Source organism: Spermophilus citellus (assembly GCF_964194105.1).
Source record: "Spermophilus citellus genome assembly, chromosome: 12".
NCBI lineage: Eukaryota > Metazoa > Chordata > Mammalia > Rodentia > Sciuridae > Spermophilus > Spermophilus citellus.
In genome coordinates this window covers 55883061-55910961 of record NC_138198.1, presented here as the reverse complement: position 1 = coordinate 55910961, position 27901 = coordinate 55883061, and positions in this window count along the sequence as shown.

The following is a 27901-nucleotide window of genomic DNA, read 5'->3' as shown; positions in this document are numbered from 1 at the left end:
TTTCCTAGTGCTGAAAACTAACTTCAGAGAATGGTGCATAGAGATCCTAATATTTCTACAGGAACTGACCCAGTTTAACATCAATGCAAGTAGATTCCTATGGGACATGATGTGTATTTTGACGTTCATTTTTATTCAACACTGGTACATTACTATTTCTTTAGTTGATGCACATCATAGGATATGAATTTCGTCCTCAAGTTCACACATTTCTAGGCATTTGGTTCACTTTCAATCACTTCCTGCTTCAGAACACATGTATTCCTCCACGTTTCTTGACTGGTCTTTTCATGAGACTTCTTTCCAAACACATTCTTTTCCATATCCATAATCCCTTTGGAAGCCAAACTCACACCCCCTTCATGGTAAACCATAACCCTAATAGCACCATTAGATGTATAACTGGTTGGAATGAATGGTTGTGTATCAATATTAGATTTCCTATATATTTTCAGATATCAATTCAATCCATTATTTAAATTGGAACCAGTTATAATATTTATTCACAGTAGGGTCTATTCATGCATTATCTCTATATTCATAGACCCAGGGTACACCTATTTGTACCCCCAAAGGCTAATTTTTATGTCTTCAACATATTACTCCCAGAAATGGTGGAAGAAATACTCATGTCACCTGATCTCCATATACATTTTATCACAGTGATATTCTGGACACAAAATGCAAAGGTCACACTTATGATTGTACCAAAGCCTCATTGGAAAGTGAGCATGGATTACTCAAAACATCCTTGTCCAGGTTGCCTAATGCTCTCAAATGTCAATCCTGTTGGTGACTACACATTTGTTTCTTCCTAAGATGATATATTCAACCTCAACCCTGTTGAAAATGTCTAATCCTCTCACTCACTTTATACTTTGCCTGATTTCCTAATGTATCTATTGATATCTGCTTTCCTACATATGTTCCCCAGTTCATCATTGTGACTGACTCTTCACGTGTGCTGACATTACATTCACTCTCTAACCGACACCTTATTGCTAAAGAACTTTTGGTCCAAATTTTATACTCACTCTACTTCCTAAACCTCCCAACTATCTTCCTAATCCTACCTACTATCCCTTTTTGACTGGATGTTCTCTTCTACATTCAATCATCCAAGGTACAAGGTCCTATGCCATTGTATATCGATTTATCTGAGACATCTGTGCAGAAAGTCGTTCAAAGCTAAGTATCCCAATCAAGGGCCCAATGCCCTTCTGGCCTTCAAATCTTACTTGGATTTCTGTTTTCATACATATATTTCACCTATATATTATTATAAATATCACAGGTTCCCAGTACCATTCATCATCCAGCAGAGTGATTCCTAACCCAAACCGAACAGGTTCTTAACCCTAACCATACACTGTTCCCTCATTCTAACGTTACAGAAGAGCAGGGACAGAGTTGGTCTTACAATACAGGAATGTAGGGGATCTTCCACCTGCTGAGAACCTCAAAGGTCCATGCAGAAATGATCCCTGGAGAAGATGTAGGCCGCTGTGAAGGACCTGAGAGAGCAGAAGTCATCTTCCATGGCAAACAACCTGGTCAGGATGAAGGGATGTGTCTGAATGAGCCTCTCTCTTCTTAATGTAGACAAGATGGACCAAAGCAGGCCTGTGTGGAGAGCTGTTCCTTGGTGCCTATGGTTGATATTCCATTGTAACTTGTGAAAGTGTCACAGGAAGGAGAGGCAGCCTCCATCTCATGGGAGCCCTGGAAGCAACTGTTAGGACACAGTGGTTGCCAAGGCAGTGACCTCATTCAGTTCCTGAAGGAAGTGACCTCACCTCACTTCCTTGGTGATGGAACTCTCTGAACTTGGGATCCAGGAAGCCAGGCACCCAGAGCCAGTCCCAGTCCCAGTCCCAGTGGGCTCACTTGTTTGGATTTACCAAGGACAGAGACAGTCTTTCTTGGTACCTACTGATGTGAGGATGGCCAAATGCCAGGAAAGCTCAGCAGAGGGGCCTTTCCTGAGAAAACAGGTAGTGGCTCACCGCTGGCTCCTGACAACTTCACAGAGTTGGCCAAGGAGGCCAGATGTGAGACAGGACAGGCCATTTCGGGGGAACATAGTATGGCCCACCAGTCAGACGGCACTCCGGGTAGTCACAGACCAACTTGGAAGAAGGAGGTGCTTTGTGGGTGTGGGTGTGAGTTTGTGGTTTTGTCTCATGTTCTGAGAATAGGTAGGAAAGGCGGTTTGTTTGGTTTGGAGTGGACTGTTTCTAGTAAGTCTTTTGACGAGGCGAGTGTTTCTATGTTTGTGTATCCCACTGTGTCCCTGGTTGTAGACATTAGAAAAGAGAATGCATCAATGGATGTGTCCTGTCTAGTAGAAAGCTTCCCAGCATTCATCCTGCCCCATTTATGAATGGACTGCTGCTTGCCTTATGGATGGGCAACACCTACTATCTTCCTAAGTTCCTGCTTTCTTCCTGAATTCTGGCCACTCTCCAGAATAGGCTCATGGTTTTGTGTCCAAGATATGTACCACCTCCAAGCTCGGTGACATGGCCATGTACTGGAGAGCTGAAAGGAATGGTGAGCATCTCAGAAAACTCAGATATCAGTGTGACCAGTAAAGTCTCCCTGGAGAAACCCTGCTTTGGGCCTTTTGCTTACCTATTGTTCTGTTGCCCTGAATGTCAGGAAGGCCTTTGCCTCAGGGCACCCCTTTGTGAAGCCTGAAGAAAACAGTTTTCAAATGGAAATGAATGGGCATCACCTGTGGCTCTTTGCTTAATGGCTTTGCAAAGGGATGTGTCTGAATCAGCCTCTTGGCCCTGTGTGAGGCTGTGGCTTAGATTGTCAGCACCTGACGGATCCAAGAGAGATCCCATGTGTGCATCCAAAGCCAAATTGGCACAAAAGCAGTCATTGTGGATGAAGTCTCTCGCCTTCCTCTGTAAGGTTCCTGACCTCCACCAAGTGAGAATAGGGATCCTTCGGGTCAAACGAGTTCTTCAAAGCCCTGCAGAGGCTAGCCCATAGGTGCTTGGGTTTTCTCATGGCTCCAATTCACACAAAGAATCTATACCCGGCAGTCAGTAGGCCTCCAATTGGAGAAGCGGAGCCAGTATTAACGGCAGGCCTATTGGATCACTCCAGGTTCACAGGAAGGGTGTCCAGGCCACCCTGACATTAGGCAAATGAGGGGCAAGGGAGCTTATTGTGGACACTGTCTTGGGCTGTGCCCCTCATGGAAACCTCCAGCCAGAGGTTATGATGAGTGTCTCTATGGAAGAAGATGAGGGCAATGTGGCAGTGTTTTGGTTTGAATTGTGGTCATTGGTGTGGCGGTGGGAAGAGATGACTGGGTCCACCTGGGCTTGAACTCTGGTGTGATTCCCCTTGGAGACTGAGTTCTGGAACTGACCTCAGAGAAGTATTGCCGTGAATTGTGTTGGGATTTGAGGAGGCCATGCATGAGAGTCGCCCTTGGAAACTGAGATCTAGGCCCAGGCTGGCTTTCCACAGAGCACTGGGAATCTCAGGCCGGATATCACATGATTTTATTCTTAAAGACCTGGCAGCCATAGTTGAGAGTCCAAACACACATGGACCTCACATTTGTAGACCTCAATGGGCCTGGCTTCGTGTGACCTTTTGGCCACTCTGTGGGAAGCCTTGTTTGTGAGAGTTCTCCAGAGCTTTCGTTGAAATGAGCTTCCTCACCATTTAATGGTTCCTGAAGGAATGGAAACCCACAGTGCCTCCAACTTCATCCTTTCAAAATGGCTAGCTAGATAAATACCATGAGCTTTTTGAAATTCCCATGACCAGGTGGCACTGGAGAACCTTTGGATGTCCTGTTGCTGATCATGAGTGTACCAGACAGTGCCTTGATTGACTGGGTTTCATGAAAATGGTGTAAAACAGAGATGCCAGTAAGTTGGGGCCTGCTGAGTAGCGGGCCTAGAGCAGCGGTGTGCAGGTGTGTGATAAAACATCTGTGGTGGGGCCATGTGGATCTGCCACTGGCTTCCAAATGGCTTGTGACTGACATGGTGCAGTGAGCAGACCCTTCTATGTAAAGGCATCTTGTTATATGGAGAGGTTTCAGGGCAGTGTTCAGAATCAGGTTGCTATGGTCAAGGGGGGAAGCTCTGTGAGATAGAAGCATGGCAGGTGCCTTCTCCTAGGACCTTGACCCACCACACGTGACAGAACTCCCTCCAGCACGGTGTCCTAGTTGAACTCGTTGTATTTCCTGAAGCAAATTCCAAACTCCCAGTGCAGCAGCAAGAAACAGCACGAAAAGTGGAGGATGACCAAATGGCTTCACAGTCCTCACAGGGAGACACTTAGACCCCAGTGGCCACAGTTTACCTGCAAAGAGAGAATTCAGCACTTCTGCCTCATGTTCATTGGAAAATCAGAAACCATGTCCTCCAGGTCACATAGATGCAGACCCAGCTTTGCTGGTCTCACTCCAAAGGAAGCTAAAGCTCCTGACAACCACATATATTTCAAGTGCCCAACCTCAGAGGCAGTTTCTCACAAAGTCTTTAGGCCAGCAGAGCTCCATGTTTGTGGAGTGTTTACCCTGTCTCCCTTACTTATGGAAACTCCTCTACCACCTCCAAGGTTGTGAACTCCTGAGCATTTTCCATTCCACATACGTATTCACAGCTTTTCTAACTCTTCTCCTCGAATTGCGTCTTCCTTGTTGCGAAGGTAATGTCAAGGCATTGTTCTGGATGAGAGTGGGAAGGTTTTTGTGTAGCACATATTTGCCTACACATTGGATTCATTTTCCTATTTTCCATTCGAAATACTGAATCCCTGACACTAACCCATACCCTACTAGATTCTGACTACGAATACTAATATGATGGAGAAAAATAACCCAAACAGAATAGAAATACAGGCAGTTCAGAGCAGGCATGGTGTATAGTTGGACTTGCCTTTAGCATTACAAAGGGTAGGTGTTATAAATCTTGTCCAATTTAATAGAAGTAGTTCTCCATGTGCTTTGAAAGTTAACAAATGTGTGAATTCCTGTCTCCCTTTCTTTGTAGCCTCTTCAGCAACATGTATTTTTACATGCACGTATAGAATCCTACCTGTTATCCCACGTCCATTCTTGTGAGGTGCCTGACTTGGCAGATACAAATTGTGAGAAGATATCACTCCTCCTAAACGCTGTTGGAACTGAAAATTCAACCTACGGGTGAGCTTGCTACTTGAAATACATGATACATAAATCCATGTTCAGTAACACAAATATTTTTGGATCATTGGATGATATATATTTCATGATGAATTTCGATTGGCATATATATTTCTACTTTTCAATATCTGTGTGTGTGTTCTGTGTGTATGTGTGTGTATACACACACACACACACACACACACACAATATACACAAACTCTCCAGATTTTTCACAATATAAAATATATTTGTCTTATTATACACTCCCTAAATTCATCCATGTTCCTATATGTGGATTTATAATCAACTTTTCACAAGATTATTCTCAGAAATATTCATCCACCTGAAATACATCTCTGTTTCCTAGTACTGAAAACTAACTTCAGAGAATGGTGCATAGAGATCCTAATATTTCTACAGGAACTGACCCAGTTTAACATCAATGCAAGTAGATTCCTATGGGACATGATGTGTATTTTGACGTTCATTTTTATTCAACACTGGTACATTACTATTTCTTTAGTTGATGCACATCATAGGATATGAATTTCGTCCTCAAGTTCACACATTTCTAGGCATTTGGTTCACTTTCAATCACTTCCTGCTTCAGAACACATGTATTCCTCCACGTTTCTTGACTGGTCTTTTCATGAGACTTCTTTCCAAACACATTCTTTTTTATATCCATAATCCCTTTGGAAGCCAAACTCACACCCCCTTCATGGTAAACCATAACCCTAATAGCACCATTAGATGTATAACTGGTTGGAATGAATGGTTGTGTATCAATATTAGATTTCCTATATATTTTCAGATATCAATTCAATCCATTATTTAAATTGGAACCAGTTATAATATTTATTCACAGTAGGGTCTATTCATGCATTATCTCTATATTCATAGACCCAGGGTACACCTATTTGTACCCCCAAAGGCTAATTTTTATGTCTTCAACATATTACTCCCAGAAATGGTGGAAGAAATACTCATGTCACCTGATCTCCATATACATTTTATCACAGTGATATTCTGGACACAAAATGCAAAGGTCACACTTATGATTGTACCAAAGCCTCATTGGAAAGTGAGCATGGATTACTCAAAACATCCTTGTCCAGGTTGCCTAATGCTCTCAAATGTCAATCCTGTTGGTGACTACACATTTGTTTCTTCCTAAGATGATATATTCAACCTCAACCCTGTTGAAAATGTCTAATCCTCTCACTCACTTTATACTTTGCCTGATTTCCTAATGTATCTATTGATATCTGCTTTCCTACATATGTTCCCCAGTTCATCATTGTGACTGACTCTTCACGTGTGCTGACATTCCATTCACTCTCTAACCGACACCTTATTGCTAAAGAACTTTTGGTCCAAATTTTATACTCACTCTACTTCCTAAACCTCCCAACTATCTTCCTAATCCTACCTACTATCCCTTTTTGACTGGATGTTCTCTTCTACATTCAATCATCCAAGGTACAAGGTCCTATGCCATTGTATATCGATTTTTCTGAGACATCTGTGCAGAAAGTCGTTCAAAGCTAAGTATCCCAATCAAGGGCCCAATGCCCTTCTGGCCTTCAAATCTTACTTGGATTTCTGTTTTCCTACATATATTTCACCTATATATTATTATAAATATCGCAGGTTCCCAGTACCATTCATCATCCAGCAGAGTGATTCCTAACCCAAACCGAACAGGTTCTTAACCCTAACCATACACTGTTCCCTCATTCTAACGTTACAGAAGAGCAGGGACAGAGTTGGTCTTACAATACAGGAATGTAGGGGATCTTCCACCTGCTGAGAACCTCAAAGGTCCATGCAGAAATGATCCCTGGAGAAGATGTAGGCCGCTGTGAAGGACCTGAGAGAGCAGAAGTCATCTTCCATGGCAAACAACCTGGTCAGGATGAAGGGATGTGTCTGAATGAGCCTCTCTCTTCTTAATGTAGACAAGATGGACCAAAGCAGGCCTGTGTGGAGAGCTGTTCCTTGGTGCCTATGGTTGATATTCCATTGTAACTTGTGAAAGTGTCACAGGAAGGAGGGGCAGCCTCCATCTCATGGGAGCCCTGGAAGCAACTGTTAGGACACAGTGGTTGCCAAGGCAGTGACCTCATTCAGTTCCTGAAGGAAGTGACCTCACCTCACTTCCTTGGTGATGGAACTCTCTGAACTTGGGATCCAGGAAGCCAGGCACCCAGAGCCAGTCCCAGTCCCAGTCCCAGTGGGCTCACTTGTTTGGATTTACCAAGGACAGAGACAGTCTTTCTTGGTACCTACTGATGTGAGGATGGCCAAATGCCAGGAAAGCTCTGCAGAGGGGCCTTTCCTGAGAAAACAGGTAGTGGCTCACCGCTGGCTCCTGACAACTTCACAGAGTTGGCCAAGGAGGCCAGATGTGAGACAGGACAGGCCATTTCGGGGGAACATAGTATGGCCCACTAGTCAGACGGCACTCCGGGTAGTCACAGACCAACTTGGAAGAAGGAGGTGCCTTTGTGGGTGTGGGTGTGAGTTTGTGGTTTTGTCTCATGTTCTGAGAATAGGTAGGAAAGGCGGTTTGTTTGGTTTGGAGTGGACTGTTTCTAGTAAGTCTTTTGACGAGGTGAGTGTTTCTATGTTTGTGTATCCCACTGTGTCCCTGGTTGTAGACATTAGAAAAGAGAATGCATCAATGGATGTGTCCTGTCTAGTAGAAAGCTTCCCAGCATTCATCCTGCCCCATTTATGAATGGACTGCAGCTTGCCTTATGGATGGGCAACACCTACTATCTTCCTAAGTTCCTGCTTTCTTCCTGAATTCTGGCCACTCTCCAGAATAGGCTCATGGTTTTGTGTCCAAGATATGTACCACCTCCAAGCTCGGTGACATGGCCATGTACTGGAGAGCTGAAAGGAATGGTGAGCATCTCAGAAAACTCAGATATCAGTGTGACCAGTAAAGTCTCCCTGGAGAAACCCTGCTTTGGGCCTTTTGCTTACCTATTGTTCTGTTGCCCTGAATGTCAGGAAGGCCTTTGCCTCAGGGCACCCCTTTGTGAAGCCTGAAGAAAACAGTTTTCAAATGGAAATGAATGGGCATCACCTGTGGCTCTTTGCTTAATGGCTTTGCAAAGGGATGTGTCTGAATCAGCCTCTTGGCCCTGTGTGAGGCTGTGGCTTAGATTGTCAGCACCTGACGGATCCAAGAGAGATCCCATGTGTGCATCCAAAGCCAAATTGGCACAAAAGCAGTCATTGTGGATGAAGTCTCTCGCCTTCCTCTGTAAGGTTCCTGACCTCCATCAAGTGAGAATAGGGATCCTTCGGGTCAAACGAGTTCTTCAAAGCCCTGCAGAGGCTAGCCCATAGGTTCTTGGGTTTTCTCATGGCTCCAATTCACACAAAGAATCTATACCCGGCAGTCAGTAGGCCTCCAGTTGGAGAAGCGGAGCCAGTATTAACGGCAGGCCTATTGGATCACTCCAGGTTCACAGGAAGGGTGTCCAGGCCACCCTGACATTAGGCAAATGAGGGGCAAGGGAGCTTATTGTGGACACTGTCATGGGCTGTGCCCCTCATGGAAACCTCCAGCCAGAGGTTATGATGAGTGTCTCTATGGAAGAAGATGAGGGCCATGTGGCAGTGTTTTGGTTTGAATTGTGGTCATTGGTGTGGCGGTGGGAAGAGATGACTGGGTCCACCTGGGCTTGAACTCTGGTGTGATTCCCCTTGGAGACTGAGTTCTGGAACTGACCTCAGAGAAGTATTGCCGTGAATTGTGTTGGGATTTGAGGAGGCCATGCATGAGAGTCGCCCTTGGAAACTGAGATCTAGGCCCAGGCTGGCTTTCCACAGAGCACTGGGAATCTCAGGCCGGATATCACATGATTTTATTCTTAAAGACCTGGCAGCCATAGTTGAGAGTCCAAACACACATGGACCTCACATTTGTAGACCTCAATGGGCCTGGCTTCGTGTGACCTTTTGGCCACTCTTTGGGAAGCCTTGTTTGTGAGAGTTCTCCAGAGCTTTCGTTGAAATGAGCTTCCTCACCATTTAATGGTTCCTGAAGGAATGGAAACCCACAGTGCCTCCAACTTCATCCTTTAAAAATGGCTAGCTCGATAAATACCATGAGATTTTTGAAATTCCCATGACCAGGTGGCACTGGAGAACCTTTGGATGTCCTGTTGCTGATCATGAGTGTACCAGACAGTGCCTTGATTGACTGGGTTTCATGAAAATGGTGTAAAACAGAGATGCCAGTAAGTTGGGGCCTGCTGAGTAGCGGGCCTAGAGCAGCGGTGTGCAGGTGTGTGATAAAACATCTGTGGTGGGGCCATGTGGATCTGCCACTGGCTTCCAAATGGCTTGTGACTGACATGGTGCAGTGAGCAGACCCTTCTATGTAAAGGCATCTTGTTATATGGAGAGGTTTCAGGGCAGTGTTCAGAATCAGGTTGCTATGGTCAAGGGGGGAAGCTCTGTGAGATAGAAGCATGGCAGGTGCCTTCTCCTAGGACCTTGACCCACCACACGTGACAGAACTCCCTCCAGCACGGTGTCCTAGTTGAACTCTTTGTATTTCCTGAAGCAAATTCCAAACTCCCAGTGCAGCAGCAAGAAACAGCACGAAAAGTGGAGGATGACCAAATGGCTTCACAGTCCACACAGGGAGACACTTAGACCCCAGTGGCCACAGTTTACCTGCAAAGAGAGAATTCAGCACTTCTGCCTCATGTTCATTGGAAAATCAGAAACCATGTCCTCCAGGTCACATAGATGCAGACCCAGCTTTGCTGGTCTCACTCCAAAGGAAGCTAAAGCTCCTGACAACCACATATATTTCAAGTGCCCAACCTCAGAGGCAGTTTCTCACAAAGTCTTTAGGCCAGCAGAGCTCCATGTTTGTGGAGTGTTTACCCTGTCTCCCTTACTTATGGAAACTCCTCTACCACCTCCAAGGTTGTAAACTCCTGAGCATTTTCCATTCCACATACGTATTCACAGCTTTTCTAACTCTTCTCCTCGAATTGCGTCTTCCTTGTTGCGAAGGTAATGTCAAGGCATTGTTCTGGATGAGAGTGGGAAGGTTTTTGTGTAGCACATATTTGCCTACACATTGGATTCATTTTCCTATTTTCCATTCGAAATACTGAATCCCTGACACTAACCCATACCCTACTAGATTCTGACTACGAATACTAATATGATGGAGAAAAATAACCCAAACAGAATAGAAATACAGGCAGTTCAGAGCAGGCATGGTGTATAGTTGGACTTGCCTTTAGCATTACAAAGGGTAGGTGTTATAAATCTTGTCCAATTTAATAGAAGTAGTTCTCCATGTGCTTTGAAAGTTAACAAATGTGTGAATTCCTGTCTCCCTTTCTTTGTAGCCTCTTCAGCAACATGTATTTTTACATGCACGTATAGAATCCTACCTGCTATCCCACGTCCATTCTTGTGAGGTGCCTGACTTGGCAGATACAAATTGTGAGAAGATATCACTCCTCCTAAACGCTGTTGGAACTGAAAATTCAACCTACGGGTGAGCTTGCTACTTGAAATACATGATACATAAATCCATGTTCAGTAACACAAATATTTTTGGATCATTGGATGATATATATTTCATGATGAATTTCGATTGGCATATATATTTCTACTTTTCAATATCTGTGTGTGTGTTCTGTGTGTATGTGTGTGTATACACACACACACACACACACACACACACACAATATACACAAACTCTCCAGATTTTTCACAATATAAAATATATTTGTCTTATTATACACTCCCTAAATTCATCCATGTTCCTATATGTGGATTTATAATCAACTTTTCACAAGATTATTCTCAGAAATATTCATCCACCTGAAATACATCTCTGTTTCCTAGTACTGAAAACTAACTTCAGAGAATGGTGCATAGAGATCCTAATATTTCTACAGGAACTGACCCAGTTTAACATCAATGCAAGTAGATTCCTATGGGACATGATGTGTATTTTGACGTTCATTTTTATTCAACACTGGTACATTACTATTTCTTTAGTTGATGCACATCATAGGATATGAATTTCGTCCTCAAGTTCACACATTTCTAGGCATTTGGTTCACTTTCAATCACTTCCTGCTTCAGAACACATGTATTCCTCCACGTTTCTTGACTGGTCTTTTCATGAGACTTCTTTCCAAACACATTCTTTTTTATATCCATAATCCCTTTGGAAGCCAAACTCACACCCCCTTCATGGTAAACCATAACCCTAATAGCACCATTAGATGTATAACTGGTTGGAATGAATGGTTGTGTATCAATATTAGATTTCCTATATATTTTCAGATATCAATTCAATCCATTATTTAAATTGGAACCAGTTATAATATTTATTCACAGTAGGGTCTATTCATGCATTATCTCTATATTCATAGACCCAGGGTACACCTATTTGTACCCCCAAAGGCTAATTTTTATGTCTTCAACATATTACTCCCAGAAATGGTGGAAGAAATACTCATGTCACCTGATCTCCATATACATTTTATCACAGTGATATTCTGGACACAAAATGCAAAGGTCACACTTATGATTGTACCAAAGCCTCATTGGAAAGTGAGCATGGATTACTCAAAACATCCTTGTCCAGGTTGCCTAATGCTCTCAAATGTCAATCCTGTTGGTGACTACACATTTGTTTCTTCCTAAGATGATATATTCAACCTCAACCCTGTTGAAAATGTCTAATCCTCTCACTCACTTTATACTTTGCCTGATTTCCTAATGTCTCTATTGATATCTGCTTTCCTACATATGTTCCCCAGTTCATCATTGTGACTGACTCTTCACGTGTGCTGACATTCCATTCACTCTCTAACCGACACCTTATTGCTAAAGAACTTTTGGTCCAAATTTTATACTCACTCTACTTCCTAAACCTCCCAACTATCTTCCTAATCCTACCTACTATCCCTTTTTGACTGGATGTTCTCTTCTACATTCAATCATCCAAGGTACAAGGTCCTATGCCATTGTATATCGATTTATCTGAGACATCTGTGCAGAAAGTCGTTCAAAGCTAAGTATCCCAATCAAGGGCCCAATGCCCTTCTGGCCTTTAAATCTTACTTGGATTTCTGTTTTCCTACATATATTTCACCTATATATTATTATAAATATCGCAGGTTCCCAATACCATTCATCATCCAGCAGAGTGATTCCTAACCCAAACCGAACAGGTTCTTAACCCTAACCATACACTGTTCCCTCATTCTAACGTTACAGAAGAGCAGGGACAGAGTTGGTCTTACAATACAGGAATGTAGGGGATCTTCCACCTGCTGAGAACCTCAAAGGTCCATGCAGAAATGATCCCTGGAGAAGATGTAGGCCGCTGTGAAGGACCTGAGAGAGCAGAAGTCATCTTCCATGGCAAACAACCTGGTCAGGATGAAGGGATGTGTCTGAATGAGCCTCTCTCTTCTTCATGTAGACAAGATGGACCAAAGCAGGCCTGTGTGGAGAGCTATTCCTTGGTGCCTGTGTTTGATATTCCATTCTAACTTGTGAAAGTGTCACAGGAAGGAGGGGCAGCCTCCATCTCATGGGAGCCTTGGAAGCAACTGTTAGGACACAGTGGTTGCCAAGGCAGTGACCTCATTCAGTTCCTGAAGGAAGTGACCTCACCTCACTTCCTTGGTGATGGAACTCTCTGAACTTGGGATCCAGGAAGCCAGGCACCCAGAGCCAGTCCCAGTCCCAGTCCCAGTGGGCTCACTTGTTTGGATTTACCAAGGACAGAGACAGTCTTTCTTGGTACCTACTGATGTGAGGATGGCCAAATGCCAGGAAAGCTCTGCAGAGGGGCCTTTCCTGAGAAAACAGGTAGTGGCTCACCGCTGGCTCCTGACAACTTCACAGAGTTGGCCAAGGAGGCCAGATGTGAGACAGGACAGGCCATTTCGGGGGAACATAGTATGGCCCACTAGTCAGACGGCACTCCGGGTAGTCACAGACCAACTTGGAAGAAGGAGGTGCCTTTGTGGGTGTGGGTGTGAGTTTGTGGTTTTGTCTCATGTTCTGAGAATAGGTAGGAAAGGCGGTTTGTTTGGTTTGGAGTGGACTGTTTCTAGTAAGTCTTTTGACGAGGCGAGTGTTTCTATGTTTGTGTATCCCACTGTGTCCCTGGTTGTAGACATTAGAAAAGAGAATGCATCAATGGATGTGTCCTGTCTAGTAGAAAGCTTCCCAGCATTCATCCTGCCCCATTTATGAATGGACTGCAGCTTGCCTTATGGATGGGCAACACCTACTATCTTCCTAAGTTCCTGCTTTCTTCCTGAATTCTGGCCACTCTCCAGAATAGGCTCATGGTTTTGTGTCCAAGATATGTACCACCTCCAAGCTCGGTGACATGGCCATGTACTGGAGAGCTGAAAGGAATGGTGAGCATCTCAGAAAACTCAGATATCAGTGTGACCAGTAAAGTCTCCCTGGAGAAACCCTGCTTTGGGCCTTTTGCTTACCTATTGTTCTGTTGCCCTGAATGTCAGGAAGGCCTTTGCCTCAGGGCACCCCTTTGTGAAGCCTGAAGAAAACAGTTTTCAAATGGAAATGAATGGGCATCACCTGTGGCTCTTTGCTTAATGGCTTTGCAAAGGGATGTGTCTGAATCAGCCTCTTGGCCCTGTGTGAGGCTGTGGCTTAGATTGTCAGCACCTGACGGATCCAAGAGAGATCCCATGTGTGCATCCAAAGCCAAATTGGCACAAAAGCAGTCATTGTGGATGAAGTCTCTCGCCTTCCTCTGTAAGGTTCCTGACCTCCATCAAGTGAGAATAGGGATCCTTCGGGTCAAACGAGTTCTTCAAAGCCCTGCAGAGGCTAGCCCATAGGTGCTTGGGTTTTCTCATGGCTCCAATTCACACAAAGAATCTATACCCGGCAGTCAGTAGGCCTCCAGTTGGAGAAGCGGAGCCAGTATTAACGGCAGGCCTATTGGATCACTCCAGGTTCACAGGAAGGGTGTCCAGGCCACCCTGACATTAGGCAAATGAGGGGCAAGGGAGCTTATTGTGGACACTGTCTTGGGCTGTGCCCCTCATGGAAACCTCCAGCCAGAGGTTATGATGAGTGTCTCTATGGAAGAAGATGAGGGCCATGTGGCAGTGTTTTGGTTTGAATTGTGGTCATTGGTGTGGCGGTGGGAAGAGATGACTGGGTCCACCTGGGCTTGAACTCTGGTGTGATTCCCCTTGGAGACTGAGTTCTGGAACTGACCTCAGAGAAGTATTGCCGTGAATTGTGTTGGGATTTGAGGAGGCCATGCATGAGAGTCGCCCTTGGAAACTGAGATCTAGGCCCAGGCTGGCTTTCCACAGAGCACTGGGAATCTCAGGCCGGATATCACATGATTTTATTCTTAAAGACCTGGCAGCCATAGTTGAGAGTCCAAACACACATGGACCTCACATTTGTAGACCTCAATGGGCCTGGCTTCGTGTGACCTTTTGGCCACTCTTTGGGAAGCCTTGTTTGTGAGAGTTCTCCAGAGCTTTCGTTGAAATGAGCTTCCTCACCATTTAATGGTTCCTGAAGGAATGGAAACCCACAGTGCCTCCAACTTCATCCTTTAAAAATGGCTAGCTAGATAAATACCATGAGATTTTTGAAATTCCCATGACCAGGTGGCACTGGAGAACCTTTGGATGTCCTGTTGCTGATCATGAGTGTACCAGACAGTGCCTTGATTGACTGGGTTTCATGAAAATGGTGTAAAACAGAGATGCCAGTAAGTTGGGGCCTGCTGAGTAGCGGGCCTAGAGCAGCGGTGTGCAGGTGTGTGATAAAACATCTGTGGTGGGGCCATGTGGATCTGCCACTGGCTTCCAAATGGCTTGTGACTGACATGGTGCAGTGAGCAGACCCTTCTATGTAAAGGCATCTTGTTATATGGAGAGGTTTCAGGGCAGTGTTCAGAATCAGGTTGCTATGGTCAAGGGGGGAAGCTCTGTGAGATAGAAGCATGGCAGGTGCCTTCTCCTAGGACCTTGACCCACCACACGTGACAGAACTCCCTCCAGCACGGTGTCCTAGTTGAACTCTTTGTATTTCCTGAAGCAAATTCCAAACTCCCAGTGCAGCAGCAAGAAACAGCACGAAAAGTGGAGGATGACCAAATGGCTTCACAGTCCACACAGGGAGACACTTAGACCCCAGTGGCCACAGTTTACCTGCAAAGAGAGAATTCAGCACTTCTGCCTCATGTTCATTGGAAAATCAGAAACCATGTCCTCCAGGTCACATAGATGCAGACCCAGCTTTGCTGGTCTCACTCCAAAGGAAGCTAAAGCTCCTGACAACCACATATATTTCAAGTGCCCAACCTCAGAGGCAGTTTCTCACAAAGTCTTTAGGCCAGCAGAGCTCCATGTTTGTGGAGTGTTTACCCTGTCTCCCTTACTTATGGAAACTCCTCTACCACCTCCAAGGTTGTAAACTCCTGAGCATTTTCCATTCCACATACGTATTCACAGCTTTTCTAACTCTTCTCCTCGAATTGCGTCTTCCTTGTTGCGAAGGTAATGTCAAGGCATTGTTCTGGATGAGAGTGGGAAGGTTTTTGTGTAGCACATATTTGCCTACACATTGGATTCATTTTCCTATTTTGCGTTCGAAATACTGAATCCCTGACACTAACCCATACCCTACTAGATTCTGACTACGAATACTAATATGATGGAGAAAAATAACCCAAACAGAATAGAAATACAGGCAGTTCAGAGCAGGCATGGTGTATAGTTGGACTTGCCTTTAGCATTACAAAGGGTAGGTGTTATAAATCTTGTCCAATTTAATAGAAGTAGTTCTCCATGTGCTTTGAAAGTTAACAAATGTGTGAATTCCTGTCTCCCTTTCTTTGTAGCCTCTTCAGCAACATGTATTTTTACATGCACGTATAGAATCCTACCTGCTATCCCACGTCCATTCTTGTGAGGTGCCTGACTTGGCAGATACAAATTGTGAGAAGATATCACTCCTCCTAAACGCTGTTGGAACTGAAAATTCAACCTATGGGTGAGCTTCCTACTTGAAATACATGATACATAAATCCATGTTCAGTAACACAAATATTTTTGGATCATTGGATGATATATATTTCATGATGAATTTCGATTGGCATATATATTTCTACTTTTCAATATCTGTGTGTGTGTTCTGTGTGTATGTGTGTGTATACACACACACACACACACACACACAATATACACAAACTCTCCAGATTTTTCACAATATAAAATATATTTGTCTTATTATACACTCCCTAAATTCATCCATGTTCCTATATGTGGATTTATAATCAACTTTTCACAAGATTATTCTCAGAAATATTCATCCACCTGAAATACATCTCTGTTTCCTAGTGCTGAAAACTAACTTCAGAGAATGGTGCATAGAGATCCTAATATTTCTACAGGAACTGACCCAGTTTAACATCAATGCAAGTAGATTCCTATGGGACATGATGTGTATTTTGACGTTCATTTTTATTCAACACTGGTACATTACTATTTCTTTAGTTGATGCACATCATAGGATATGAATTTCGTCCTCAAGTTCACACATTTCTAGGCATTTGGTTCACTTTCAATCACTTCCTGCTTCAGAACACATGTATTCCTCCACGTTTCTTGACTGGTCTTTTCATGAGACTTCTTTCCAAACACATTCTTTTTTATATCCATAATCCCTTTGGAAGCCAAACTCACACCCCCTTCATGGTAAACCATAACCCTAATAGCACCATTAGATGTATAACTGGTTGGAATGAATGGTTGTGTATCAATATTAGATTTCCTATATATTTTCAGATATCAATTCAATCCATTATTTAAATTGGAACCAGTTATAATATTTATTCACAGTAGGGTCTATTCATGCATTATCTCTATATTCATAGACCCAGGGTACACCTATTTGTACCCCCAAAGGCTAATTTTTATGTCTTCAACATATTACTCCCAGAAATGGTGGAAGAAATACTCATGTCACCTGATCTCCATATACATTTTATCACAGTGATATTCTGGACACAAAATGCAAAGGTCACACTTATGATTGTACCAAAGCCTCATTGGAAAGTGAGCATGGATTACTCAAAACATCCTTGTCCAGGTTGCCTAATGCTCTCAAATGTCAATCCTGTTGGTGACTACACATTTGTTTCTTCCTAAGATGATATATTCAACCTCAACCCTGTTGAAAATGTCTAATCCTCTCACTCACTTTATACTTTGCCTGATTTCCTAATGTATCTATTGATATCTGCTTTCCTACATATGTTCCCCAGTTCATCATTGTGACTGACTCTTCACATGTGCTGACATTACATTCACTCTCTAACCGACACCTTATTGCTAAAGAACTTTTGGTCCAAATTTTATACTCACTCTATTTCCTAAACCTCCCAACTATCTTCCTAATCCTACCTACTATCCCTTTTTGACTGGATGTTCTCTTCTACATTCAATCATCCAAGGTACAAGGTCCTATGCCATTGTATATCGATTTATCTGAGACATCTGTGCAGAAAGTCGTTCAAAGCTAAGTATCCCAATCAAGGGCCCAATGCCCTTCTGGCCTTCAAATCTTACTTGGATTTCTGTTTTCCTACATATATTTCACCTATATATTATTATAAATATTGCAGGTTCCCAGTACCATTCATCATCCAGCAGAGTGATTCCTAACCCAAACCGAACAGGTTCTTAACCCTAACCATACACTGTTCCCTCATTCTAACGTTACAGAAGAGCAGGGACAGAGTTGGTCTTACAATACAGGAATGTAGGGGATCTTCCACCTGCTGAGAACCTCAAAGGTCCATGCAGAAATGATCCCTGGAGAAGATGTAGGCCGCTGTGAAGGACCTGAGAGAGCAGAAGTCATCTTCCATGGCAAACAACCTGGTCAGGATGAAGGGATGTGTCTGAATGAGCCTCTCTCTTCTTAATGTAGACAAGATGGACCAAAGCAGGCCTGTGTGGAGAGCTGTTCCTTGGTGCCTATGGTTGATATTCCATTGTAACTTGTGAAAGTGTCACAGGAAGGAGGGGCAGCCTCCATCTCATGGGAGCCCTGGAAGCAACTGTTAGGACACAGTGGTTGCCAAGGCAGTGACCTCATTCAGTTCCTGAAGGAAGTGACCTCACCTCACTTCCTTGGTGATGGAACTCTCTGAACTTGGGATCCAGGAAGCCAGGCACCCAGAGCCAGTCCCAGTCCCAGTCCCAGTGGGCTCACTTGTTTGGATTTACCAAGGACAGAGACAGTCTTTCTTGGTACCTACTGATGTGAGGATGGCCAAATGCCAGGAAAGCTCTGCAGAGGGGCCTTTCCTGAGAAAACAGGTAGTGGCTCACCGCTGGCTCCTGACAACTTCACAGAGTTGGCCAAGGAGGCCAGATGTGAGACAGGACAGGCCATTTCGGGGGAACATAGTATGGCCCACTAGTCAGACGGCACTCCGGGTAGTCACAGACCAACTTGGAAGAAGGAGGTGCCTTTGTGGGTGTGGGTGTGAGTTTGTGGTTTTGTCTCATGTTCTGAGAATAGGTAGGAAAGGCGGTTTGTTTGGTTTGGAGTGGACTGTTTCTAGTAAGTCTTTTGACGAGGCGAGTGTTTCTATGTTTGTGTATCCCACTGTGTCCCTGGTTGTAGACATTAGAAAAGAGAATGCATCAATGGATGTGTCCTGTCTAGTAGAAAGCTTCCCAGCATTCATCCTGCCCCATTTATGAATGGACTGCAGCTTGCCTTATGGATGGGCAACACCTACTATCTTCCTAAGTTCCTGCTTTCTTCCTGAATTCTGGCCACTCTCCAGAATAGGCTCATGGTTTTGTGTCCAAGATATGTACCACCTCCAAGCTCGGTGACATGGCCATGTACTGGAGAGCTGAAAGGAATGTGAGCATCTCAGAAAACTCAGATATCAGTGTGACCAGTAAAGTCTCCCTGGAGAAACCCTGCTTTGGGCCTTTTGCTTACCTATTGTTCTGTTGCCCTGAATGTCAGGAAGGCCTTTGCCTCAGGGCACTCCTTTGTGAAGCCTGAAGAAAACAGTTTTCAAATGGAAATGAATGGGCATCACCTGTGGCTCTTTGCTTAATGGCTTTGCAAAGGGATGTGTCTGAATCAGCCTCTTGGCCCTGTGTGAGGCTGTGGCTTAGATTGTCAGCACCTGACGGATCCAAGAGAGATCCCATGTGTGCATCCAAAGCCAAATTGGCACAAAAGCAGTCATTGTGGATGAAGTCTCTCGCCTTCCTCTGTAAGGTTCCTGACCTCCATCAAGTGAGAATAGGGATCCTTCGGGTCAAACGAGTTCTTCAAAGCCCTGCAGAGGCTAGCCCATAGGTGCTTGGGTTTTCTCATGGCTCCAATTCACACAAAGAATCTATACCCGGCAGTCAGTAGGCCTCCAATTGGGGAAGCGGAGCCAGTATTAATGGCAGGCCTATTGGATCACTCCAGGTTCACAGGAAGGGTGTCCAGGCCACCCTGACATTAGGCAAATGAGGGGCAAGGGAGCTTATTGTGGACACTGTCTTGGGCTGTGCCCCTCATGGAAACCTCCAGCCAGAGGTTATGATGAGTGTCTCTATGGAAGAAGATGAGGGCCATGTGGCAGTGTTTTGGTTTGAATTGTGGTCATTGGTGTGGCGGTGGGAAGAGATGACTGGGTCCACCTGGGCTTGAACTCTGGTGTGATTCCCCTTGGAGACTGAGTTCTGGAACTGACCTCAGAGAAGTATTGCCGTGAATTGTGTTGGGATTTGAGGAGGCCATGCATGAGAGTCGCCCTTGGAAACTGAGATCTAGGCCCAGGCTGGCTTTCCACAGAGCACTGGGAATCTCAGCCCGGATATCACATGATTTTATTCTTAAAGACCTGGCAGCCATAGTTGAGAGTCCAAACACACATGGACCTCACATTTGTAGACCTCAATGGGCCTGGCTTCGTGTGACCTTTTGGCCACTCTTTGGGAAGCCTTGTTTGTGAGAGTTCTCCAGAGCTTTCGTTGAAATGAGCTTCCTCACCATTTAATGGTTCCTGAAGGAATGGAAACCCACAGTGCCTCCAACTTCATCCTTTAAAAATGGCTAGCTAGATAAATACCATGAGATTTTTGAAATTCCCATGACCAGGTGGCACTGGAGAACCTTTGGATGTCCTGTTGCTGATCATGAGTGTACCAGACAGTGCCTTGATTGACTGGGTTTCATGAAAATGGTGTAAAACAGAGATGCCAGTAAGTTGGGGCCTGCTGAGTAGCGGGCCTAGAGCAGCGGTGTGCAGGTGTGTGATAAAACATCTGTGGTGGGGCCATGTGGATCTGCCACTGGCTTCCAAATGGCTTGTGACTGACATGGTGCAGTGAGCAGACCCTTCTATGTAAAGGCATCTTGTTATATGGAGAGGTTTCAGGGCAGTGTTCAGAATCAGGTTGCTATGGTCAAGGGGGGAAGCTCTGTGAGATAGAAGCATGGCAGGTGCCTTCTCCTAGGACCTTGACCCACCACACGTGACAGAACTCCCTCCAGCACGGTGTCCTAGTTGAACTCGTTGTATTTCCTGAAGCAAATTCCAAACTCCCAGTGCAGCAGCAAGAAACAGCACGAAAAGTGGAGGATGACCAAATGGCTTCACAGTCCACACAGGGAGACACTTAGACCCCAGTGGCCACAGTTTACCTGCAAAGAGAGAATTCAGCACTTCTGCCTCATGTTCATTGGAAAATCAGAAACCATGTCCTCCAGGTCACATAGATGCAGACCCAGCTTTGCTGGTCTCACTCCAAAGGAAGCTAAAGCTCCTGACAACCACATATATTTCAAGTGCCCAACCTCAGAGGCAGTTTCTCACAAAGCCTTTAGTCCAGCAGAGCTCCATGTTTGTGGAGTGTTTACCCTGTCTCCCTTACTTATGGAAACTCCTCTACCACCTCCAAGGTTGTGAACTCCTGAGCATTTTCCATTCCACATACGTATTCACAGCTTTTCTAACTCTTCTCCTCGAATTGCGTCTTCCTTGTTGCGAAGGTAATGTCAAGGCATTGTTCTGGATGAGAGTGGGAAGGTTTTTGTGTAGCACATATTTGCCTACACATTGGATTCATTTTCCTATTTTCCGTTCGAAATACTGAATCCCTGACACTAACCCATACCCTACTAGATTCTGACTACGAATACTAATATGATGGAGAAAAATAACCCAAACAGAATAGAAATACAGGCAGTTCAGAGCAGGCATGGTGTATAGTTGGACTTGCCTTTAGCATTACAAAGGGTAGGTGTTATAAATCTTGTCCAATTTAATAGAAGTAGTTCTCCATGTGCTTTGAAAGTTAACAAATGTGTGAATTCCTGTCTCCCTTTCTTTGTAGCCTCTTCAGCAACATGTATTTTTACATGCACGTATAGAATCCTACCTGCTATCCCACGTCAATTCTTGTGAGGTGCCTGACTTGGCAGATACAAATTGTGAGAAGATATCACTCCTCCTAAACGCTGTTGGAACTGAAAATTCAACCTACGGGTGAGCTTCCTACTTGAACTACATGATACATAAATCCATGTTCAGTAACACAAATATTTTTGGATCATTGGATGATATATATTTCATGATGAATTTCGATTGGCATATATATTTCTACTTTTTAATATCTGTGTGTGTGTTCTGTGTGTATGTGTGTGTGTATAGATATATACACACACACACACACAGACAAACACACAATATACACAAACTCTCCAGATTTTTCACAATATGAAATATATGTGTCTTATTATACACTCCCTAAATTCATCCATGTTCCTATATGTGGATTTATAATCAACTTTTCACAAGATTATTCTCAGAAATATTCATCCACCTGAAATACATATTTGTTTCCTAGTGCTGAAAACTAACTTCAGAGAATGGTGCATAGAGATCCTAATATTTCTACAGGAACTGACCCAGTTTAACATCAATGCAAGTAGATTCCTATGGGACATGATGTGTATTTTGACGTTCATTTTTATTCAACACTGGTACATTACTATTTCTTTAGTTGATGCACATCATAGGATATGTATTTCGTCCTCAAGTTCACACATTTCTAGGCATTTGGTTCACTTTCAATCACTTCCTGCTTCAGAACACATGTATTCCTCCACGTTTCTTGACTGGTCTTTTCATGAGACTTCTTTCCAAACACATTCTTTTCCATATCCATAATCCCTTTGGAAGCCAAACTCACACCCCCTTCATGGTAAACCATAACCCTAATATCACCATTAGATGTATAACTGGTTGGAATGAATGGTTGTGTATCAGTATTAGATTTCCTATATATTTTCAGATATCAATTCAATCCATTATTTAAATTGGAACCAGTTATAATATTTATTCACAGTAGGGTCTATTCATGCATTATCTCTATATTCATAGACCCAGGGTACACCTATTTGTACCCCCAAAGGCTCATTTATATGTCTTCAACATATTACTCCCAGAAATGGTGGAAGAAATACTCATGTCACCTGATCTCCATATACATTTTATCACAGTGATATTCTGGACACAAAATGCAAAGGTCACACTTATGATTGTACCAAAGCCTCATTGGAAAGTGAGCATGGATTACTCAAAACATCCTTGTCCAGGTTGCCTAATGCTCTCAAATGTCAATCCTGTTGGTGACTACACATTTGTTTCTTCCTAAGATGATATATTCAACCTCAACCCTGTTGAAAATGTCTAATCCTCTCACTCACTTTATACTTTGCCTGATTTCCTAATGTCTCTATTGATATCTGCTTTCCTACATATGTTCCCCAGTTCATCATTGTGACTGACTCTTCACGTGTGCTGACATTACATTCACTCTCTAACCGACACCCTATTGCTAAAGAACTTTTGGTCCAAATTTTATACTCACTCTTCTTCCTAAACCTCCCAACTATCTTCCTAATCCTACCTACTATCCCTTTTTGACTGGATGTTCTCTTCTACATTCAATCATCCAAGGTAAAGGTCCTATGCCATTGTATATCGATTTATCTGAGACATCTGTGCAGAAAGTCATTCAAAGCTAAGTATCCCAATCAAGGTCCCAATGCCCTTCTGGCCTTCAAATCTTACTTGGATTTCTGTTTTCCTACATATATTTCACCTATATATTATTATAAATATCGCAGGTTCCCAATACCATTCATCATCCAGCAGAGTGATTCCTAACGCAAACCGAACAGTTTCTTAACCCTAACCCTACACTGTTCCCTCATTCTAACTTTACAGAAGAGCAGGGACAGAGTTGGTCTTACAATACAGGAATGTAGGGGATCTTCCACCTGCTGAGAACCTCAAAGGTCCATGCAGAAATGATCCCTGGAGAAGATGTAGGCCGCTGTGAAGGACCTGAGAGAGCAGAAGTCATCTTCCATGGCAAACAACCTGGTCAGGATGAAGGGATGTGTCTGAATGAGCCTCTCTCTTCTTAATGTAGACAAGATGGACCAAAGCAGGCCTGTGTGGAGAGCTGTTCCTTGGTGCCTATGGTTGATATTCCATTGTAACTTGTGAAAGTGTCACAGGAAGGAGGGGCAGCCTCCATCTCATGGGAGCCCTGGAAGCAACTGTTAGGACACAGTGGTTGCCAAGGCAGTGACCTCATTCAGTTCCTGAAGGAAGTGACCTCACCTCACTTCCTTGGTGATGGAACTCTCTGAACTTGGGATCCAGGAAGCCAGGCACCCAGAGCCAGTCCCAGTCCCAGTCCCAGTGGGCTCACTTGTTTGGATTTACCAAGGACAGAGACAGTCTTTCTTGGTACCTACTGATGTGAGGATGGCCAAATGCCAGGAAAGCTCTGCAGAGGGGCCTTTCCTGAGAAAACAGGTAGTGGCTCACCGCTGGCTCCTGACAACTTCACAGAGTTGGCCAAGGAGGCCAGATGTGAGACAGGACGGGCCATTTCGGGGGAACATAGTATGGCCCACCAGTCAGACGGCACTCCGGGTAGTCACAGACCAACTTGGAAGAAGGAGGTGCCTTTGTGGGTGTGGGTGTGAGTTTGTGGTTTTGTCTCATGTTCTGAGAATAGGTAGGAAAGGCGGTTTGTTTGGTTTGGAGTGGACTGTTTCTAGTAAGTCTTTTGACGAGGCGAGTGTTTCTATGTTTGTGTATCCCACTGTGTCCCTGTTTGTAGACATTAGAAAAGAGAATGCATCAATGGATGTGTCCTGTCTAGTAGAAAGCTTCCCAGCATTCATCCTGCCCCATTTATGAATGGACTGCAGCTTGCCTTATGGATGGGCAACACCTACTATCTTCCTAAGTTCCTGCTTTCTTCCTGAATTCTGGCCACTCTCCAGAATAGGCTCATGGTTTTGTGTCCAAGATATGTACCACCTCCAAGCTTGGTGACATGGCCATGTACTGGAGAGCTGAAAGGAATGTGAGCATCTCAGAAAACTCAGATATCAGTGTGACCAGTAAAGTCTCCCTGGAGAAACCCTGCTTTGGGCCTTTTGCTTACCTATTGTTCTGTTGCCCTGAATGTCAGGAAGGCCTTTGCCTCAGGGCACTCCTTTGTGAAGCCTGAAGAAAACAGTTTTCAAATGGAAATGAATGGGCATCACCTGTGGCTCTTTGCTTAATGGCTTTGCAAAGGGATGTGTCTGAATCAGCCTCTTGGCCCTGTGTGAGGCTGTGGCTTAGATTGTCAGCACCTGACTGATCCAAGAGAGATCCCATGTGTGCATCCAAAGCCAAATTGGCACAAAAGCAGTCATTGTGGATGAAGTCTCTCGCCTTCCTCTGTAAGGTTCCTGACCTCCATCAAGTGAGAATAGGGATCCTTCGGGTCAAACGAGTTCTTCAAAGCCCTGCAGAGGCTAGCCCATAGGTGCTTGGGTTTTCTCATGGCTCCAATTCACACAAAGAATCTATACCCGGCAGTCAGTAGGCCTCCAATTGGGGAAGCGGAGCCAGTATTAATGGCAGGCCTATTGGATCACTCCAGGTTCACAGGAAGGGTGTCCAGGCCACCCTGACATTAGGCAAATGAGGGGCAAGGGAGCTTATTGTGGACACTGTCTTGGGCTGTGCCCCTCATGGAAACCTCCAGCCAGAGGTTATGATGAGTGTCTCTATGGAAGAAGATGAGGGCCATGTGGCAGTGTTTTGGTTTGAATTGTGGTCATTGGTGTGGCGGTGGGAAGAGATGACTGGGTCCACCTGGGCTTGAACTCTGGTGTGATTCCCCTTGGAGACTGAGTTCTGGAACTGACCTCAGAGAAGTATTGCCGTGAATTGTGTTGGGATTTGAGGAGGCCATGCATGAGAGTCGCCCTTGGAAACTGAGATCTAGGCCCAGGCTGGCTTTCCACAGAGCACTTTGAATCTCAGGCCGGATATCACATGATTTTATTCTTAAAGACCTGGCAGCCATAGTTGAGAGTCTAAACACACATGGACCTCACATTTGTAGACCTCAATGGGCCTGGCTTCGTGTGACCTTTTGGCCACTCTTTGGGAAGCCTTGTTTGTGAGAGTTCTCCAGAGCTTTCGTTGAAATGAGCTTCCTCACCATTTAATGGTTCCTGAAGGAATGGAAACCCACAGTGCCTCCAACTTCATCCTTTAAAAATGGCTAGCTAGATAAATACCATGAGATTTTTGAAATTCCCATGACCAGGTGGCACTGGAGAACCTTTGGATGTCCTGTTGCTGATCATGAGTGTACCAGACAGTGCCTTGATTGACTGGGTTTCATGAAAATGGTGTAAAACAGAGATGCCAGTAAGTTGGGGCCTGCTGAGTAGCGGGCCTAGAGCAGCGGTGTGCAGGTGTGTGATAAAACATCTGTGGTGGGGCCATGTGGATCTGCCACTGGCTTCCAAATGGCTTGTGACTGACATGGTGCAGTGAGCAGACCCTTCTATGTAAAGGCATCTTGTTATATGGAGAGGTTTCAGGGCAGTGTTCAGAATCAGGTTGCTATGGTCAAGGGGGGAAGCTCTGTGAGATAGAAGCAGGGCAGGTGCCTTCTCCTAGGACCTTGACCCACCACACGTGACAGAACTCCCTCCAGCACGGTGTCCTAGTTGAACTCGTTGTATTTCCTGAAGCAAATTCCAAACTCCCAGTGCAGCAGCAAGAAACAGCACGAAAAGTGGAGGATGACCAAATGGCTTCACAGTCCACACAGGGAGACACTTAGACCCCAGTGGCCACAGTTTACCTGCAAAGAGAGAATTCAGCACTTCTGCCTCATGTTCATTGGAAAATCAGAAACCATGTCCTCCAGGTCACATAGATGCAGACCCAGCTTTGCTGGTCTCACTCCAAAGGAAGCTAAAGCTCCTGACAACCACATATATTTCAAGTGCCCAACCTCAGAGGCAGTTTCTCACAAAGCCTTTAGGCCAGCAGAGCTCCATGTTTGTGGAGTGTTTACCCTGTCTCCCTTACTTATGGAAACTCCTCTACCACCTCCAAGGTTGTGAACTCCTGAGCATTTTCCATTCCACATACGTATTCACAGCTTTTCTAACTCTTCTCCTCGAATTGCGTCTTCCTTGTTGCGAAGGTAATGTCAAGGCATTGTTCTGGATGAGAGTGGGAAGGTTTTTGTGTAGCACATATTTGCCTACACATTGGATTCATTTTCCTATTTTCCGTTCGAAATACTGAATCCCTGACACTAACCCATACCCTACTAGATTCTGACTACGAATACTAATATGATGGAGAAAAATAACCCAAACAGAATAGAAATACAGGCAGTTCAGAGCAGGCATGGTGTATAGTTGGACTTGCCTTTAGCATGACAAAGGGTAGGTGTTATAAATCTTGTCCAATTTAATAGAAGTAGTTCTCCATGTGCTTTGAAAGTTAACAAATGTGTGAATTCCTGTCTCCCTTTCTTTGTAGCCTCTTCAGCAACATGTATTTTTACATGCACGTATAGAATCCTACCTGCTATCCCACGTCCATTCTTGTGAGGTGCCTGACTTGGCAGATACAAATTGTGAGAAGATATCACTCCTCCTAAACGCTGTTGGAACTGAAAATTCAACCTACGGGTGAGCTTCCTACTTGAACTACATGATACATAAATCCATGTTCAGTAACACAAATATTTTTGGATCATTGGATGATATATATTTCATGATGAATTTCGATTGGCATATATATTTCTACTTTTTAATATCTGTGTGTGTGTTCTGTGTGTATGTGTGTGTGTATAGATATATACACACACACACACACACAGACACACACACAATATACACAAACTCTCCAGATTTTTCACAATATGAAATATATGTGTCTTATTATACACTCCCTAAATTCATCCATGTTCCTATATGTGGATTTATAATCAACTTTTCACAAGATTATTCTCAGAAATATTCATCCACCTGAAATACATCTCTGTTTCCTAGTGCTGAAAACTAACTTCAGAGAATGGTGCATAGAGATCCTAATATTTCTACAGGAACTGACCCAGTTTAACATCAATGCAAGTAGATTCCTATGGGACATGATGTGTATTTTGAGGTTCATTTTTATTCAACACTGGTACATTACTATTTCTTCAGTTGATGCACATCATAGGATATGTATTTCGTCCTCAAGTTCACAAATTTCTAGGCATTTGGTTCACTTTCAATCACTTC